The following is an 18963-nucleotide window of genomic DNA, read 5'->3' on the forward strand; positions in this document are numbered from 1 at the left end:
TCAAAAATAATATTTATATTGTAAGTATTGCTATTGTGAAATGATATTACTATTGGTGGGTCTGCACATTCTTATTCTCCAGACTGTAGTTTTGAATAACTTGGGCAAAAATTAAAGTATTAATAGTTCCTAGCAGTTCCTATATCACTGTGGCCATCACCATGATTGAGCGCGTGTGCGCACACACACACACACTTATACACATATGAAATATTCCTGTCCAGAAAAAGAAAAACGCAGATGAGATTGCATTAATATTAAGATTGTATTTTGTTTGTGTGTCATTTTACCCGAAGTTGGAATCTAGTGCGCACATGAGCTGATTTCCCCTGTGGATGCCAAAGCAATTCATGAATATTCTTGATTCATTACTATAATTATCGTTATGGATTAATTTATTATGACCTTTATTTATTGCGAATTAAATCCTTCTTCAGGAAGAAATCACATAACAGCTGATCATTTATCTGAAACAACATCCAATTTTCCTCTTGTAGCAATTATGCTTAGCTTCGTTACGCACCCCTTCCAGAATGGTAAACAGAGAGAGAGAGAGAGAGAGAGAGAGAGAGAGAGGAACTGGGGTGATAGTTAATTATTTCTCGCACCCCTTAATTGCATTATTCCACTTCCGAGGCCATTATGTAGCTGTGCTTTTATATAGGGTGCGTAACTTTTATGTTTAATCGGCAATTGATGGTAATTAGGGTGCAATTCAAACTAGCGTCATTATGGTTTTCACCTATGATATATATTGTAGATATAAAGCATAAAATATGCTGGTAAAAAATTAATCATTGTTTAAAGATTATATTTTCAATTGTAAATTTCATATATATTTTTAAAATTATATTTTCATTGTGTATATTTTTTAGATTCTGTTTTCATTCTGTGACATACTATAATTTCTAATTTACTTACATCTTTATCTATGTACTAATTTGTTAACTTATTTTTTTGTTCTAATAACTGATCTCATCTTTCTTCTGTACATCCCTTTACCTTCTGCTACTTCTTTCGAATGGACACCATAATATTCTTTGGAAGATTGAATTTCAAGTTAGTGGCCCCTGTGGGCTTGTTTCATATGAGTAGGGTTCATGCTCACAATAATAATAATAATAATAATAATAATAATAATAATAATAATAATAATGTGAAGTGCTAAATGAAGTTATTTCTAAAAGCAGGCATTCAGTGATGCATGTGTCAATTCTTCACACTCAGAGTGAATATATTTTATGAGGCGAGAGAGTCATTTGCATTAATTTCTTCACTAAAATTGTCTCGAATGATTAATCAAGTTCAAATGGATTTTTTTTTGATGGAGTATGCATTACGATAATTTTACAGAGGAGAAATGCTTTTATATTCGTATGCATATGCTTATCATTGTTGACCTTGTGCAGATTAACAGGTTTCGTACAGATCTCCCTTTAGAAGCTTGAATTTCAAGTCAGTGGCCCTTGTGCGATTGTTCCACATGACATGGTTCCATCGTCTGACTAATAATAATAATAATAATAATAATAATAATAATAATAATAATAATAATAATTGAATCATTATTGATGTAGTCTCCTTCATCCTTTCCCCAGTTTCGTAAATACAATCATCCGTATGAATCACTGTACAAATAAGTTATTTGAATGACAAATAAAAAAACCCTTAAATATTTTGTTATGGAGTTTCAAATGATTAACGTTGTATTAAAAATAGTTTTATGATTTTACCAGAGTTAGATAGCCCTTTATAGGTGTGTATTAGAGTTAAAACTCTTAATAGTAACCTACCATTTCGGAATCATTTGAAATGAAATTGAGAAGACTACTTCAAAGCCAGATGCACTGCTGCGGTCGTGTATAGCGATTTCTCTGAACGTGTTAGGAATTTTTTTACTTTTTTTTATTTAATGACAGCGCGAAGGTAATTTGAATTCGGAAAGCAATTAGTCTGATCGGATCTCACCGACGCCAACGTCAAATCATTTGTGTCCAGTTTATGCTTATTAATTTTTGCGTATGAGAAAGGGCCTTTTAATCCAGAGAAATTATTTTCGTACTGATATTCATGTAGGGTTTTTGCAGTGTATTTTTATTATCAGTTTAATTCTTCACTATATCATTATTTCTGTGCATTCCGTAATCGTTTCTGAATGAATCATAGGTAGATCTTTTGATATCTGCGAAATGTATACATACATACATACATATATATATATATATATATATATATATATATATATATATATATATATATATATATATATATATATATATATACACACATTTATATATATACATATATATATGTGTGTGTGTGTACATATGTACGTGTGGGTTATATTTTATTTAGTTATATCCATGACAGTGGTCAGTTCCAAATAAAATATATAAGTGATCATTCCAAATTTGGTACACTTTAACTACTGAATTATGGCTGAATCTCTGTTTTGAAAACACACTTCATACACCTTTGGTAATTGTGCTTGCCTCATTATTTCAAAAATTTTTCCTTTACTGATACAGTATGAGATTACTCATCGAACTTAGTTCCACGCTAGACGAGTGGTTTTCGAGCTCGGCTGCCAATCTGGTGGTCCGAAGTTCGATTCCCGGCTCTGCCAACGCGGAATCAGAGGAATTTATTTCTGGTGATAGAAATTCATTTCTCGATATAGTGTGGTCGTCAACTGTAGGTCCCGTTGCTAGGTGACCAATTGGTTCCTAGCCACGTAAAAATATCTAATCTTTCAAAAAAATATATATCTAATCCTTCGGGCCAGCCCTAGGAGAGCTGTTAATCAGCTCAGTGGTCTGGTTAAACTAAGATATACTCAAATTTACTCATCGAAATAATTTTTCGATGAGTAATCTCATACTACATCATTAGAACCGAACAATGAAAATTGTTGGATTAATGAGGCAAGCATAATTACGGAAAACTGTGAGTGAATTAATCACCCCCCCCCCCCACCCCTTCTCATAAATCGTCCATTATCTGCCTCATGTATTCCTTTCTTTTTCATTATTGGCCATTCCATTCATACTTGTATTTATTGGTCTTTCCTAAGACATATTCCGTACAGTTATGTTCAAGCACTTACCTCACTGAAATAAAAAAGTTATTGCCAATTACCTTCCAGCAATTACTGGTATATTGATATTTATTTGCTATCACATTGTGCTTACTTATCTTTGCCTCCTCGTGTTAGAGAGAGAGAGAGAGAGAGAGAGAGAGAGAGAGAGAGAGAGAGAGAGAGAGATGCACCACCAGAAGCTGCAACGATCATTTCGCTTCAACCTGGTTTCGGAACTTCTAGGTTCAGTTCTCAATAATGCTTCCCCTTGTACGAAGTATATAGTTTGAGATACACAGGGAATCTATGACCACTGCAGTGGCAACAGTATGGCGCTGTCACTTCAAGGTCTCAGTGTTGTGTTATTTTCATCCCACTTATTTTGACTATTGTACCCGTTCGGACAATACAGCGCTGTGCTTTCGGTCTAAAGTTAGCATTTCAGATTTCCAAGCATTGTTATTGCAGTGAAGTTTCTTGGGATATTTATAACTGTATTTGGGCTTCAAACATCAACTAGTGTTAGCAAGAGCATGTGGCGATGTTCAGTTATTTCAGTTCGTTTTTGATAAGAAAACTAAACTCTCCTTTGTTTCGTCACTGACCCAGGTTAGGCTCACTCACATCAATTTTGGTTGTCAGTCTTACTGGCTTTTCAGTCGCTAGTCATAATGATTCTCTAAGAATCTTTTCTTAGTCTCAATTCCTATTACCCTTTTAAATTTGGAACCTTATTTGGGTATTCTATTCGCCAGCCAAGTATTATTAAGTGTGTATCCTATTTTAGTTTGCTACTCCTTGCCCCACATTTTCTTCTTATCAGTTATTTCTAATATTCCTCTCTCTCTCTCTCTCTCTCTCTCTCTCTCTCTCTCTCTCTCTCTCTCTCTCTCTCTCTCTCTCTCTTTGTCCTCAAGTTGTCTATGTCAATCAGCAGAAGAGGGGCATTTTCTCTGCTAATCTCTCTCTCTCTCTCTCTCTCTCTCTCTCTCTCTCTTTTTAAACCAACCGCGCCATTCATCTCCAGTAGTTTAAGTTTATCCCCCTTTGCTCTCTAATTTAAGATCAGTTGGGTGTTTGTTGGGGGAAGGGGGGGATAGACGGTGAGTGCTAAAGGCCCTCCCTCCCTGGGGTCTTGCCCTGGTCCAAGACCTAAAGAAGAGTCACTCTCTCGTCTTCAGGTCTTGCCCTGGTTCTCCGGTATGCTAACACAAGCCCTTCTAATGCTCACTTAATTGCATTTAACACCTTTCATCCTCGGTACCCCCACCCCCATCGCCCTCGTGAATTATATGACGAACTTTCTTTAGATACCCTTGATTTATCCGCTGACTATCTCCTGTTTCTGTATAATCAATTGTAACACTACGGGTGTCTGGCCTTCTGATAAATAACCAAGTCTGATAAGTAATAAGGACCCTACAAGCTATTCCACAGCTTACGGTAACTCCATGTGATTTCAAGGCTATGTAGTGTTCCTCGTTGGACGAGTGGTTTTCGTGCTCGCCTACCGATTCGGTAGTCCCGAGTTCGATTCTCCGCTCTGCCAACGTGGAATCGGAGGAATTTGTTTCTGGTGATTAGAAATTAATTTTTCTATATATTGTGGTTCAAATCCCACAATAAGCTGTAGGTCACGTTGCTGGGTAACCAGTTGGTTCCTAGCCACGTGAAAATATCTAATCCTTCGGGCCAGCCCTAGGAGAGCTGTTAATCAGCTCAGTGGTCTGGTTAAACTAAGATATACTTAACTCAATGCTATGTAGAACCAAATCACAACTGTTACTATTCAATTCGCAAGATATAAGAAGAAAATGTAATAAGTGGATTCTGTAAGTTTGTCCATGAACTTAGAGGTCTTTTATGTTTCTTCGTTTCCAACTCCATTAGTAACCATTTTATATATATATATATATATATATATATATATATATATATATATATGTATATATATATATATATATACTATGTATATATATACACACATACACACACATACATATACATATATATATATATATATATATATATATATATATATATATATATATGTATGCATACGTATATATATACACATACATATATATATATCATATATATATATATATATATATATAAGTATATGTATGATATGTATATATACACCCACATATAATAGATATATATATATATATATATATATATATATTTATTTATTTATTTATATAAATATATACATAATGTGTATGTATATGTGTGTGTATATATGTACGTAAATTCAAGACTACACATCTTTCCCGTACTCAGATGTCACTACGATATTCCTATTTGAAACAAACATTTCCCTATTCAGATTCTCCTTCTACATTAGGGTCCAAATGCAGTCAGGTATATTCTCTCAATTTCTTATCTAAATCTCACCGGATTTCTCGCTGAATATCTTCCCGGTTTGTTTCTTGAACTTCAATATAATGCATGGAATGAATGGATTCTTCTTATAAGATAATTATCACTTCATTTGAATTTTTCCTCTGTCTAATTACATTTCCATTGGGTGTCTTCCTGCAATGGTCTGGATATGTACGGGTGAAATTCTGTCCAAATTAAAAAGTAATTTACTCATTTAATTAAATACTTATTTTTCACATTTATTTCCTTCTTGTTCTATTTCTTATATACCAAGGAGGATTTTCTATCTTTCTGTTGTTGTTGTCGTTGGGAACTTGTTTCTTTTTCTCTCTCCCTTCTTTCAGGTTAATAAAATTCCAGCCTCTTTAGATTTTACCTTGTCTAATGAAATTCTTCGTCATCTTCATGTGTTCCTCTCTTTTACTCAAGTCTGATTGTAATCTACTAAAAAAAATCATTTTTTCCCGTCAAAATTAATCAGCCTTTCAGAACGACTGTCGTAGCAGAGTTTTGTCATTTTTAACCCACCCCTGATCCATTTACACAAAAACTTATTTGATTATGCGTGGCTGAAGGGAACTGGCTTTTAACACAATTCAAATGCATAGCATTTGATCATTCCAAATCCTGTGGCATTACACGTGAGCTAAATCCTACTTGATAATTCATTGGCAGACTATTTGGCCCAGCAGTCGAGGACACATTCTCTCTCTCTCTCTCTCTCTCTCTCTCTCTCTCTCTCTCTCTCTGATTTAACGTTAAATTTACAAGGCCGCGCAACCTAAAAATTGCCCTTTTAAAAGGGTTAAAAACCGAATATATCATCTGTTAAAGCTGAGAGATGACAACTTTGCTGAGGGTACATTGTTGATAGGAACTTTTTTTTTTTTTTTTTTTTTTTTTTTTTAAGCCGTGCCTGAATACTCGCATTGCTTCTCGTTAAGGGTTTTTCAGATATAAAATGCTAATAACTTTCATTTTGATTGCGATGATGTTTTTATAGTAAACCCCATTTTCTTCTTCCACATTTTTTATGAACACTTCTGTGTATTCTGTCAGTCTTTCTCACAATTCGGTCAGTTTTTGAAAATAAATACTCAGAATTAGGTTATTCTTGAGAAATCACTTTAAATGTCTGTAAACAGTCATAATACGAAGCGCTGTAGTTTTCGACTGCGTAATTTTATGCTTGATTGAACATCCTTTCATACAATCAATTAAACATTAGCGTTAGCGACTCTCTCTCTCTTCATTACTTATTTGTTTCGTGAGGTGTAATAATTCAAGAATTCTTTCGTTTTAATGTGCTACTTTGATAGCTGTTAGTGATACGCAAGTTTTGTGAGCGTTGTTCGCGTGTTGGTTCTATTGTGGTTATAACCTTGTTTGTCTTACCTCTAATATATTGATACCTGACAGGTAGGATACTCGTTGGACGAGTCGGTTACATGCTCGACTACCGGTCTCAGTGTCCGGTAACGCGGAATCAGAGGGCTTAATTCTGATAATAGTAATTCATTTCTCGGTGTGGTTCGGATTCCACAATAAGGTGTAGGTCCCCATTGCTAAGTAACCAGTTGGTTCTTAGCCAGGTAAAAACATCTAATCCTTGGAGCCAGCCTTAGGAGCGCTATTAATCAGCTCAGTGGTCTGGCAAAACTAAGATATACTTAACTTTTTCCACTTTCAGAAGTCGAATCCGTCTGGAAAGAAAAGTAATGTTTATAACTAATGATAAGAACTGTTTCATTCCTTCAGTGGACAACTGTTATAATATTTGTTTCTGCTCACAGGGAAATTACAATCTGTTTACATTTTCTTGTGTTTAATCATTAGAAACTGTCTCTATTTTTTATTTACATCCATCTAATATTATACTGATTCACGCCAATATTTTCATGCTTTAGCTATTCAAGATTAGCTGATATGTTTTGCACTTTTGATACAAATGTTCAACATATATGAACGTTGCAGCAAAAATATATTCATAAATTATTCGTTTCGAATTATTTACAGTCGACATATGATGAATGCGAGAATTCTTAATCAAAGTATGACAAAATTTGTTCCTGTCAGGTAAGTTTAAGCCCCCTCCCCCTTCTCCTCTCTCTCTCTCTCTCTCTCTCTCTCTCTCTCTCTCTCTCTCTCTCTCTCTCTCTCTCTCCTCTCATATAATACCTTCCCATTCTTATGAAGGTAATCTTCTCTTATCCAATCATCTTGATTCTCATGTGGAATTTGCATAGCCTCTCTCTCGGTCTGGGTACTATCTTTGAGTGGGACTAAACAAATTGGTCGGTTTAATGTTACAAGATCTATCGTTTTTCTATCTCATTATTCCGTAAAGCAGTAGATCTAGGAAGTCTCGAACCTTATTTGATGTCTTTTTTTGCCGCCCTATTCTTCTTTATCGGAATAACCAACATTTCATCTACCTCTATATTGGTTCGCCTGTCAGCCCACTGAAAAGAAGTAATTGTCAATATGTCTTCCCTGACGTTCACAAGCTGTGCCCTCCTCTGTCCCAATAAAAGGCATCAGTTATTTGCAAACTCTTCCTGTTTTATATATTTTAGTAAAGGCTATATAAGAATAGAGTAACTCTATACTCTGCTGTTAAAATGACGTCTGAATATGTGTTGCTTTTGGTAGTATACGTTCGTATTTTGTCTGTCTTAGTATAAGAACGACTGTTTTAATTTGTTTGTCAAATTTAACCCATTCTTGTGCTTTTCTCTTAATGATGATTTGTAATTATGCTATCAGTAATGAGCATCATTTGATTCTGTAAAGGAGACAATTACCCTTATAAATGTTTCCTACTCTACATGATTTGTTTTGACAGATTTCTCTGGTGTTGTGCTGTACTTTTCTTTACTATTTTTACATAGTATGGATAGTAGACTGCCGTATCGTTGCGTTTATACAGCATCCTGTTACAAGTAACATGTAGAGCAGTTACCCCGTGCTGTAGTATTCATGGCATTCACGTTTCGTTCATAGTATGCTTGTAGAGACAACACGTTCATTGATCTCTCGTGGTTTCGTTAATAAAGTATGAAAAGGTGGATGAATTGAACAATTTTCATTCTTTTTACTTAATATTCTGGAAATATAAGAAAAAAAGGAATGGATGATGTGCTGTGCTGTCCGGAAAACTAAGAAAAAAAAAAGGAATGGATGATGTGCTGTGCTGTCCGGAAAACTAAGAAAAAAATAAGGAATCGATGATGTGCTGTGCTGTCCGGAAAACTAAGAAAAAAAGCCGGAAAAATAAGAAAAAAAGGAATGGATGATGTGCTGTGCTGTCCGGAAAACTAAGAAAAAAAAAAGGAAGGATGCTGTGGTGTGCTCCGTCGGAAAATAAGAAAAAAAAGGAAATGGATGCTGTGCTGTGCTGTACGGAAAACTAAGAAAAAAAACAATAAGGAATCGATTGAAATGTGCGTCGGGCTGTCCGGAAAAACTAAGAAAAAAAGCTGGAAAAAATAAGAAAAAAAGAAGGATGATGAGTTGCTGTTGCTGTTCCGGAAAACTAAGAAAAAAAAAAGGAATGGATGCTGTGGCTTGCTGTACGGAAAAAAAAGCAATGGAAGCTGTGCTGTGCTGTTTCCCCTTATTGGAATAAGAGTTTTCTCCAGTTCTATTACAACGCCAGCGTTTTCAAGTGAGATAGGCCCTCCTTTTCAACGTGCAGAGCCTTATATGCCTGAAGCATTTTTACCCATTTCTTTTTTCCCTCCAGCCTCACGCGTCAGAGGTTTTCTCTCGTCATTATTAAAATCTCGGGTCTAACGCGTTATTCTCTCTCTCTCTCTCTCTCTCTCTCTCTCTCTCTCTCTCTCTCTCTCTCTCTCTCTCTCTATCTTCTTCTTCTCTCTCGTTTCTCTCTTCTCTCTCTCTCTCTCTTCTCTCTCTGTGCCATTGTTATTTATAATTCACTCCTCAGGTATACGTTTTAGTGAACTTAACCTTACGATATTATGCCGCTTGATTTCACTTAAGGTCAAAGGTCGTTGTCTTTTATCAGCAAAGCTTAAATTGTCAGTAATTATTATATATGTGACTAGAGGGAGTCATGTTTTCAGATCTGTAGAGTTAAATGACTCTGACATGATTGTTTAGAAGCGACGTCATTTGCAAGCGTGAAATGTTTTAATATTTCCTTGTTCACTTTCTTATAGGAATTTATGTATGTGTGAATGCTTTTCTCTTTACGGTTGTTTCTTGTTTTGTGTGTGTGTGTGTGTGTGTGTGTGAGAGAGAGAGAGAGAGAGAGAGAGAGAGAGAGAGAGAGAGAGAGGCGGGGGTTAAAGTAAAAAAATATTTGGGGGACAATTGAAATAGAGTATTTTCCAGAAATATCGAGAATTTAGATATGAAGACGGCGAATCTTGGGATGCATTCTAGTTTTGCTTTGCTCTTTCTAAAACAAGAGTTCATTCAGGAATGAAAAGTCTACGTGTATCAAATTGTATTAAATCCATCTAGTGCTTCGTGTAAGGAAGACTGCTTGTTGAGCTTGACCACTCACAGGGTGATCAAAAAGTCCCTGTTTAACTAATGTTCTATGATACGACACTTGAATGGCAACATAACCCTTAATTAAGATCTGTTTTAATATTTTGCTGTTTGATCCTCAATAACAAACATTATAAATATTAATAAATCAAATTTTATTTTATTTCAGACCTTAATTAAGGTTATGCTGCTACTCAAGTGTCCTATCATAAAACATGACGTGCACAGGGACTTTTTGATCACCCTGTACAATGAATAACTTTTACTTTATACATTCTATTTTAAGCATACTTGCAATAACCTAAGCAATTTAATTTTACTTTTATATTCAGTACCGGGCAGGATTCAGCCGCTAGATACTGAAGTAAGGCTTCGCATTTTCCCCAGGTTCGTTGCTCTCTGAATTAGCACACTCCTCTCCCAACTGTTTACATAAGCGTCGTATGTCACTAGTTCCCCATTTAGGCGTTTAATTGGCAATCAGCCTTTTTCCGTCTATTGTTACATTCCAGATTTTCTAGCTCCCATTTCCTTATTAGTACGTCACGTCATTTCTGGCGATTTATTTGCTGAGCCATTATTTCATGCGAGTAGTTTTATCTCTCTCTCTCTCTCTCTCTCTCTATTTAGACCTAGTCTTCCATAAACTCCAAAACTATTTAAATCATTAACGCGAAAAATAAATAAATATGTATATATATATATATATATATATATATATATATATATATATATATATATATATATATATTCATTTTTAGGTTACGACTCGATTAATAAAATCAGCTCAGTTTGTGTCACTCAGGGTTAGTTATAAAATTTTTCATTCTCGTTTTTCTCTGGATATTCTTGCTTGCGATTTAAGTGACTCATAAGAAAAACAGTTCTCATTTGTAAAACTGCAAAGAATAGATAAGTAAGAGAGAGTGTGTGAGATTGCTTGCTAGCTACAATAATGTTTGTGCAGAATAGAGAAAATGAGTTTATGATATACAGTGAATTTGTTCACTTTCACAGATGAAACGGAGAGTGGATTTAATGATTCAGTCGATGCCACGGAACTGAATGTCCATAAGCGAATATCACAGGAAAATGATAGGCAGAAATCCAAGAGCTTTCGTCTTATTTCTGCCTATCATTTTCCTGTGGTATTCGCTTATTTAATGAAGTCACGTGCATCTACTGTGAATTTTTAAGCCTATATATATACGTATATGCATATATAACTATATGTGTATGCATGCATGCACCTACACACACACACACACACACGTATATATTTGTGCATATATATATATATATATATATATATATATATATATATAAAATCAAAGGAGAACAACAGGTAAGAAAAATTAAATGTGGTATTCATCAGCTAGAATGGTAATGTGAAACTGTTAATTGAAAGAGCTTTGTTTTTCATTGATATGGGGAGAACATGAAACTAATCATCTAAATAGCAATCAAACGGAGTAATTGCTCCTTTTAATTAACGTGAATGATTATTCACTAATTATAGTGAATAATTTGATTAATTATTATGTTTCGTGGTTACTGATAGTGATTCGGCCATTGTGATTCCCGGAGAAGCTATACTGTTACGAAAGCGTTCTCATTGTTGAGGAACAAAAAAGAAAGAAAAAAGTTGCAATATTGTAAGACTACTCAAACTATACAAGAAAGTCTTTTCGCTCACTCGGGGAGTAAACCTACAACTACTTTGGTGTTGTTGTTGTTCTTGCTGTTGTTTTTGTCAGGGATGCAGGAAAGCATTATGAAAAAGCCTAGAAAAATCTGAAAAATGTTTTTCGCGTTTAGTTAAAGATATCGAAATTCTAAGGTAGGATAGTTGTGATTTCTTCATTAGAATGAAAATATAAAAAATGAATAGTGTGCATGTTAAACAGTACAGAAAAATTATTGATAAAATGTAGCGTATTTAATGTAATAGTAATTGGTGAAACAATGCCCTATTTGACCGTCGATTTTAGCATGCGCCGCGAGTAAGCTGGAGGTCGGATCACGCCTTGTTTCTGATGGGTTTTACGGTTTTTAAGTCAGATGAATAATTCTCCCTGGTTTTGCCATTCACCGCCAGACTGAATCATTTTATTCATGGAAATAATCATAATGATTAAAAGTTCGGAATTATTATCGTCGTTATATTTTGTGCCCACAAAATATCGTTGCCTAAGTGAACTAGAACTAACCTTATGGTATTCTGAAATAGATTCGAAAGCAGTCGGTTCCGTTGATTTTGCCTGGGCCAAATCATAACTTTTTCGGTTGTGTTGGGGGTGGAGGTAGGGGTTGAGAGTCCCTCTGAATTTTCGTTCCCCCGTCATGAGCCTATTGTGTTACCATTTTCGAAGCTTTGCCTTTCTAATGTTAGAAATAATTCAAGGACAATGCCTGGAAAAGAGTAACACTAATATGTCATTAATAATAGCTAAACCGTTCATTCAATAGTGAACTTGTATTGCACTTCTTGGAACTCAAATCGAGGGATACTGAATAGAATACAAGCAATCAATTAATTGGATTTTTCTTGACAGGGAAGCATAGATTCTAATCATCTATAATGGGAGGGGTGGTAGGTGGCACTGCATTGATATACGTCTCTTTTGGATACATTGTACATCTATTGAGCTCACATTTTGCTGCATACCGCAGTTAATACTGGAAGGATTGAATAGCGCGTGACAATATATTTAGCCAAGGCCACAGGAAAAATAAAAGGAGTACCGAGCGCTTTCGTGTTATTTCAACACATTTTCGATGTACAATGTGTTGAAATAACACGAAAGTGCTCAGTACTCCTTTTATTTTTGTTTCCTGTGGCTTTGGCTATATATATATATATATAATATATATATATATATATATATATATATATATACGTATATATATATAGTGTGTGTGTGTGCATAAATCCTCTATCACGGGAAGTACAGTTTACAGTGTGATACAAAATGTAAACAGACTACATAGCCACGGATTCAATGCTGGCGATATTTCTTTCAACAGTGAAGTTTATCGTTGGCATTGGTGTTAATATAAAATTGTAATGATCATCATTATTAATGTGACGTTGATGCTGTTGATCACAATAGTCGTCATACTTAATTAACAAAAAGGAAGCTGTAGTAAACGAGTAATAGTAAATATCCTGTAACATTTTTTTTTCCTACTCCGTAAAATCCCCCGACCTTTCTCTTCAGCTTTCCTATGTCACACAAGTACGTAACGCACTGCATATACGGAGTGTTACTATGTTAGATATGTAAACGACTTGGCCTCTTTGTGATTTAACAGTGGCTCTCTCTCTCTCTCTCTCTCTCTCTCTCTCTCTATTTTAAGCGAGAACCAGTTGATGTGTCTACTTCCGGTGTACTATGATACAGGCCTGAGAGATCTGTGAAGTGAATGAAATCATAAAGGCACCAACCTCTGTGTAGTTTTTATATATATATATATATAATATATATATATATATATATATATATATATATATATATATATATATATATATATATATATATATAATATATATATATATATATATATATATATATATATATATATATATATATATATATATATATTCGTAATGCATGTCCAGATTCCAAACAGGTATTAGGAAACTTGTATTACTAATTGAACGTGAATTGCAAGGGACATCACCTTTGATATAAATAAAAGTAAATAAACATTTAAATATCTGCGTTTTATGAGAGATTATCATTAGAATGTTTTGGATTTGTTTTTAATGAGGTGGAGATGGAAAAATATACGTATTTACATATTTTCATTTTAGTGCCTGATCGATGTGATGAATCACACATATTCATCTGATGAATGTGATGAATCGTACATGTTCATCTCTTGAATGTGATGAATCAAACATATTCATCTGATGAATGTGATGAATCGTAAATATTCATCAAACCGTTTAACTGTCTTTAAAGCTAACAACACCGAGTATTTAATTCGCAGAAGAGTAAAATGATTTGTCTAACTCCGCATAGAGTACGTGGTATATCCAGGGAGAGTCACACGGAAAGATTCGAGAAGACTGCAGAACACCATAAAGTCCAGGACTTCTGGTTCCTAATTCCTTCCAGGATTAACTTGACTCGTGAGAAGTTGGGGAATCAGGCGATGAGACAATAATTGGGAACTGCATTAGAGCTGGGCTGAAGTTGTTCCTGTCACTGCTCACCGAAAGTTCAATATTCATTTTATAATTTCTTTAACTTTTCCCTCGTATTGATATAAACCAGACAGAGCTACTTTTCATAAATTCTGACTGTGATATAAACTTTACTGACTTATTAATATGGACATATACCAGACAGAGATCCCTTCTATTTATTCTGACACTGATATGAACTTTATAGACGTATTTCAGACTCCAGACCCCTTAGGGGAGTAGTGTCGTCAGTGGACAACTGCTAGGTTTTCCTCCTGTTACCCACCTCATAGGTCCCAGTACTTGGCGTTTGGCCTAAGTTCTATATTCAAGTCAACTCATTCAGATCACAGAGATCTCCCCAGCCCTTCTCTGGCGTCACATATTTGCCGAGACAGATCTTGATAAGAAGATTTAGCAGGAAACATTTCCCGCTGATCTTATCTTCATATTCATAACCGCAGTTGAGGTACACAACGAGAAATAGAGCGCCTCAGTGGCGTGGTCGGTTTGGTCTTAGCCTGCCACCTCGGTGACCGCGACTTCGATTCTCGGGCATTCCATTGAGAGGTGAGAGATGTGTATTTTTGGTGATAGAAATTCATTCTCGAAGTGGTTCGGAAGTCACGTAAAGCCGTTGGTCCCGTTGCCGAATATCCACTGGTTCCATGCAACGTAAAAACACCAAACAAACAAACAAACAACGAGAAATAGATCGCCAAACTGTCTGGAGTGATGACTCCACCTCTTTTGCGGTACACAAAAAGACGGGTCAAGTGAGGTGTTCCAGTAACACGTGTCATCAGGAGGCAACAGTTTTTGATATTCACGAAGGGAGTCTAACTCGGGAAACCGAAGAGTTCTTTTGGAAACTGTGAGTATGGGCAGGGGATCAAAGAGAATTCATTCTATTGATAGTTGCGGGGTTTTAGTATCACGGTCCATGGGGATAAAATGTCAACAGAAAGAGAAATGTCAAATATTGGAGCTCAAAAAAAAAAAAAAAGTAAACATGCCTGAATTTGTGACTGTTTGGTCATCTCAGATGACAAATTCAGTTGCCTTACGTTATCTAGTGACTATACTATAGTCAATGTCTTTAAGCCTTGATCAGTGATATATATATATACATATATATATATGTATATATATATATATATATATATATATATACATATATATATATGTGTATATATATATAAAATAAATATATTTGTATGTATAAGAAATGAATGTCTTTGAATAAATAATTGTTTACAAGATTCAGGAAAAAAAAAGAGGAGAATAAATGGAGATCGCTGTCGATCACTCATTGCATATTTCATGCCATGGATGACGTTCAGATCTGAAACTGAAATGGATTTCTTCAGGTTTTCCAAAGTGTTCGTAATTTTCACGCCTTAAAGAAAATCGAAGGCCAGAAATCTCGAGTTCTGGAAAGGTCATCATCACCTTGTTCTACGATACAGTGACATTTCCACTTTTCTCAATTAAATGCTTTAAAGACCACCTGGCGAATGATTATATGTTTTGTGTTTAAAAGGACTTGGAAATTCGGCTCTCGACGATGGGGTGAATATGCGCTCCCCCCCTCGCCCCTCCCAACAGTCTCCCCCCCCCCCCCGGGCCCCCTCTCACCTTTTACGAAATTCACTGAATAGGACTGAATTATGTCGCTGTCAGAGATTTCTTTTCTCAGGGAGGTAGACCGATGGCACATTTAAATAAAATTTTGTTTTAGATTCGGGTAGATTTTTGTATCTACGTTAAAACATAGCTGTTTTTGTTTGTGTATATATGTATGCGTGTGTGTGTATGTGTATGTATGTATATACTATATGTATATATATATATATATATATATCTATATATATAGATATATAATATATATATATATATATTGCTACGTTTATAGAACGCCTCGGCTTCCCAGCAGAGTTTTAGTGATATTAGTTATAAAAGAAGCAGCCATGCCTTCTCCTAAAGCAACTGATGTTGGGGGAGAGAGCATGTCGTAGGGAGGTATTTCCGGTCTGACGGAAGCTTAGGGTAAGAGAGGCAAGTCACAAGAGTAGCTAGGCTTCGAAATGGATCTTAGGGACCTCTACAATAAGACCTCTTTTTCCTTCCCAATTTGCTGGCGTTGTGTTTATCACTTTTCAGGCAGTGCCCGAGGCGATGTATGGAAGCCCCAAGTCATTAAGGAAGAACCAGTATCTCTCTCAGTCGACGGCAGTCTGTGATCCAGGACAGATGTCCAGCTGGCCAGCCTCCCAAACTTAAGCCTATCGGCTCGGCGCGCCTGGCGGACACGAACCCCAGACCTGAACGAAGTCAGGCCGCATTCTTCCACAACGATACACTGAATATTGCATCCAGGTACGTCTAAAAGTGTAAACTTCAACCCAGCACCTTTTACTACCATACGACTCTTGCTAAATTCATTTTCAATTCTCATTTTTACCCCTTCTACATCAAAAGCCCTTTGTCCTCATCGGGCCACGTGCTTCCCTTTGTGACTTGTTAAAGACCAAGCTTTCAGTGCATACCTCAGTGAAACATTAGAGTTTCCTTCCCCCAATGTTAGAGAATTAATCAGCCTTAATCAAAGCAAGAAGTCATTTTTTCTTTTATCTCGTTTAATCTGGGATTCTTTTCCAGATTCCATGAGTCTCGTGCCCAGTCTCTGCCCGCAAGTGTGCATTACTCAAGTTTATGAAACCAGCTTGAATTCATCCAATTACATTTTAGCCAGCTATTATCCATTCGGGAGAGATATATAAGTCCCACCGTGGTGGACGCTGCATTTACCTTTTCTCCAGGCCAGCAAGGGCCTTTTTGTAAATAAATAGCTGTAAAGTAACGAGCTGAGTTGTCTGGCGACCTTTCCCTCTAAAGAAATTATCACTAACTATCAGTTTTACGGTAAGTTAAAGCAATTTCCTCTTGAAATCCCTCAATTATTTCCGTTTACGTATATAGCCTCTCTCAAGGCCGCTAAATACGTAAAAATATAGATATATAATATATATATATATATATATATATATATGATATATATATATATAATATACATGAGATGTATATATGATATATATATATATATATATATATATAAAAAATATATATATATATATATATATATATATATATATATATATATATATATATACATGAGATGTTTTCTGTAGTAATTTTATTGAAGGTCTTGCCTTTAAATGCGTTTACTGTTATTTGTAATATTTATTAAAAAATATATATGATCGGTTTCTTCAACTGATATTTGGTTTTTATTTGATATAATTAATCAATTCGGCTCATTATTTGTAGGGAAATGTTCATTTCCAATAGTTTCTTATCCTTGACACCGCTTTTCTCATTTAAAATATGTGCTTTCTTTTCAGTAAAAAGTTATTTGTCAAGATCTCAACACTTAGCTCATTCCTTTGTAGGGTTTCCTTAATATTATCGTTATAAATAAAAATAATATTATTAAGAAAAAGAGGGAAAACAGATGCCTTACTTAATTATGAACGTCATTGTCTACTTTTCCAATTTTTTTTTCATTTTTTTGTCTTAGAGAACTGACCCAGAATTATCTGTCGCTGTTTTTTTCTGACTAAAAGCTTTGTTGATCCTCGCGTGACATCGTTGCTGGTGAGTTTCCCAAGAAAAGTTGATCAAGTTTCTCGTAATTCTGATTCTCAGTTAGCCGACTTACATTTTCAGCTATTTATTAATTCGTTAATGTATTTATTTTTTTTTTCTTTTTTAATAAGTGATCACTTCTTTCTCTATTTCCCATTACCGTCTGTCACTTCCTTCGAATGAACCCCATATTCTTTGGAAGCTTGAATTTCAAGTCAGTGGTCCCCATAGTCTTGTTCTATATGAATTGGGTTATCTCCTGGATAATAATAATAATAATAATAATAATAATAATAATAATAATAATTAAAAGTTCCTATACATGTAAGCTATAACATTTTATCAAAATATCTGTAGTATTTATATGAATTATGAGGTTGCTGGTAAAGGGGAGATATTCAAAGTATCTGTATTGCAAGCCCAAGTAGAGGCATTACGCCAGACAGATATGATATACTTCCATCAGAAACATGCTATTCAAGCATAAATTAATAATCAGTTTATGACACTGAAACGAATGTTATGTCCATCCCCTAATACCATAGGAATACCATATGCAACCTTTCCAGAAGTTTATATAATCACATATATAACCAAGAACGTGGCTCCTTTTGCTGTTCCTCTTGTGCACACACACACACACACACTTATATATATATATATATATATATATATATATATATATATATATGTGTGTGTGTGTGGTGTGTGTTTGTATGTATTTATACACCTTTAAATATATGTAGTGTGTCCTAAGGGAATTTACTGTTGTTTTGTATTGTTTGATTAGTTTTTGAAGCTTCTGCAGTCACCAAACACGCACACACTTATATATATATATATATATATATATATATATATATATATATATATATATATATATATATATATATATATATATATATATATATATATATATATATATATATATATATATATATATATATATATATATATCACCTTTACATATATGTAGTGTGTTTAAGGGAATTACTGTTGTTTGTAATTGTTTGATTTAGTTAAAGCTTCTGCAGTCGCCTGTTAAATCTTTTTAGCGATAAATTCCTTGTACCCCAAGTTTTGAATTGCGCTGTCAAAGAGTCAGGGAGCAAATTAAAATTCACCCATTCTTCCA

At 34.8% G+C, this 18963-nt stretch overlaps 1 long non-coding RNA gene across 1 annotated transcript in view; it reads left to right on the forward strand.

Annotated features, from left to right (window-relative positions):
• Window positions 1–16845, forward strand: part of LOC135215107 (uncharacterized) — a 242703-nt gene extending 225858 nt beyond the window's left edge. Inside the window, exon 4 of the long non-coding RNA XR_010314571.1 lies at window positions 16344–16845. This is a non-coding gene — a long non-coding RNA (uncharacterized LOC135215107). The remainder of the gene's footprint in view (window positions 1–16343) is intronic.
• The last annotated feature ends 2118 nt before the right edge of the window (window positions 16846–18963 follow it).

Source organism: Macrobrachium nipponense, chromosome 5, assembly GCF_015104395.2.
Source record: "Macrobrachium nipponense isolate FS-2020 chromosome 5, ASM1510439v2, whole genome shotgun sequence".
Classification (NCBI taxonomy): domain Eukaryota; kingdom Metazoa; phylum Arthropoda; class Malacostraca; order Decapoda; family Palaemonidae; genus Macrobrachium; species Macrobrachium nipponense.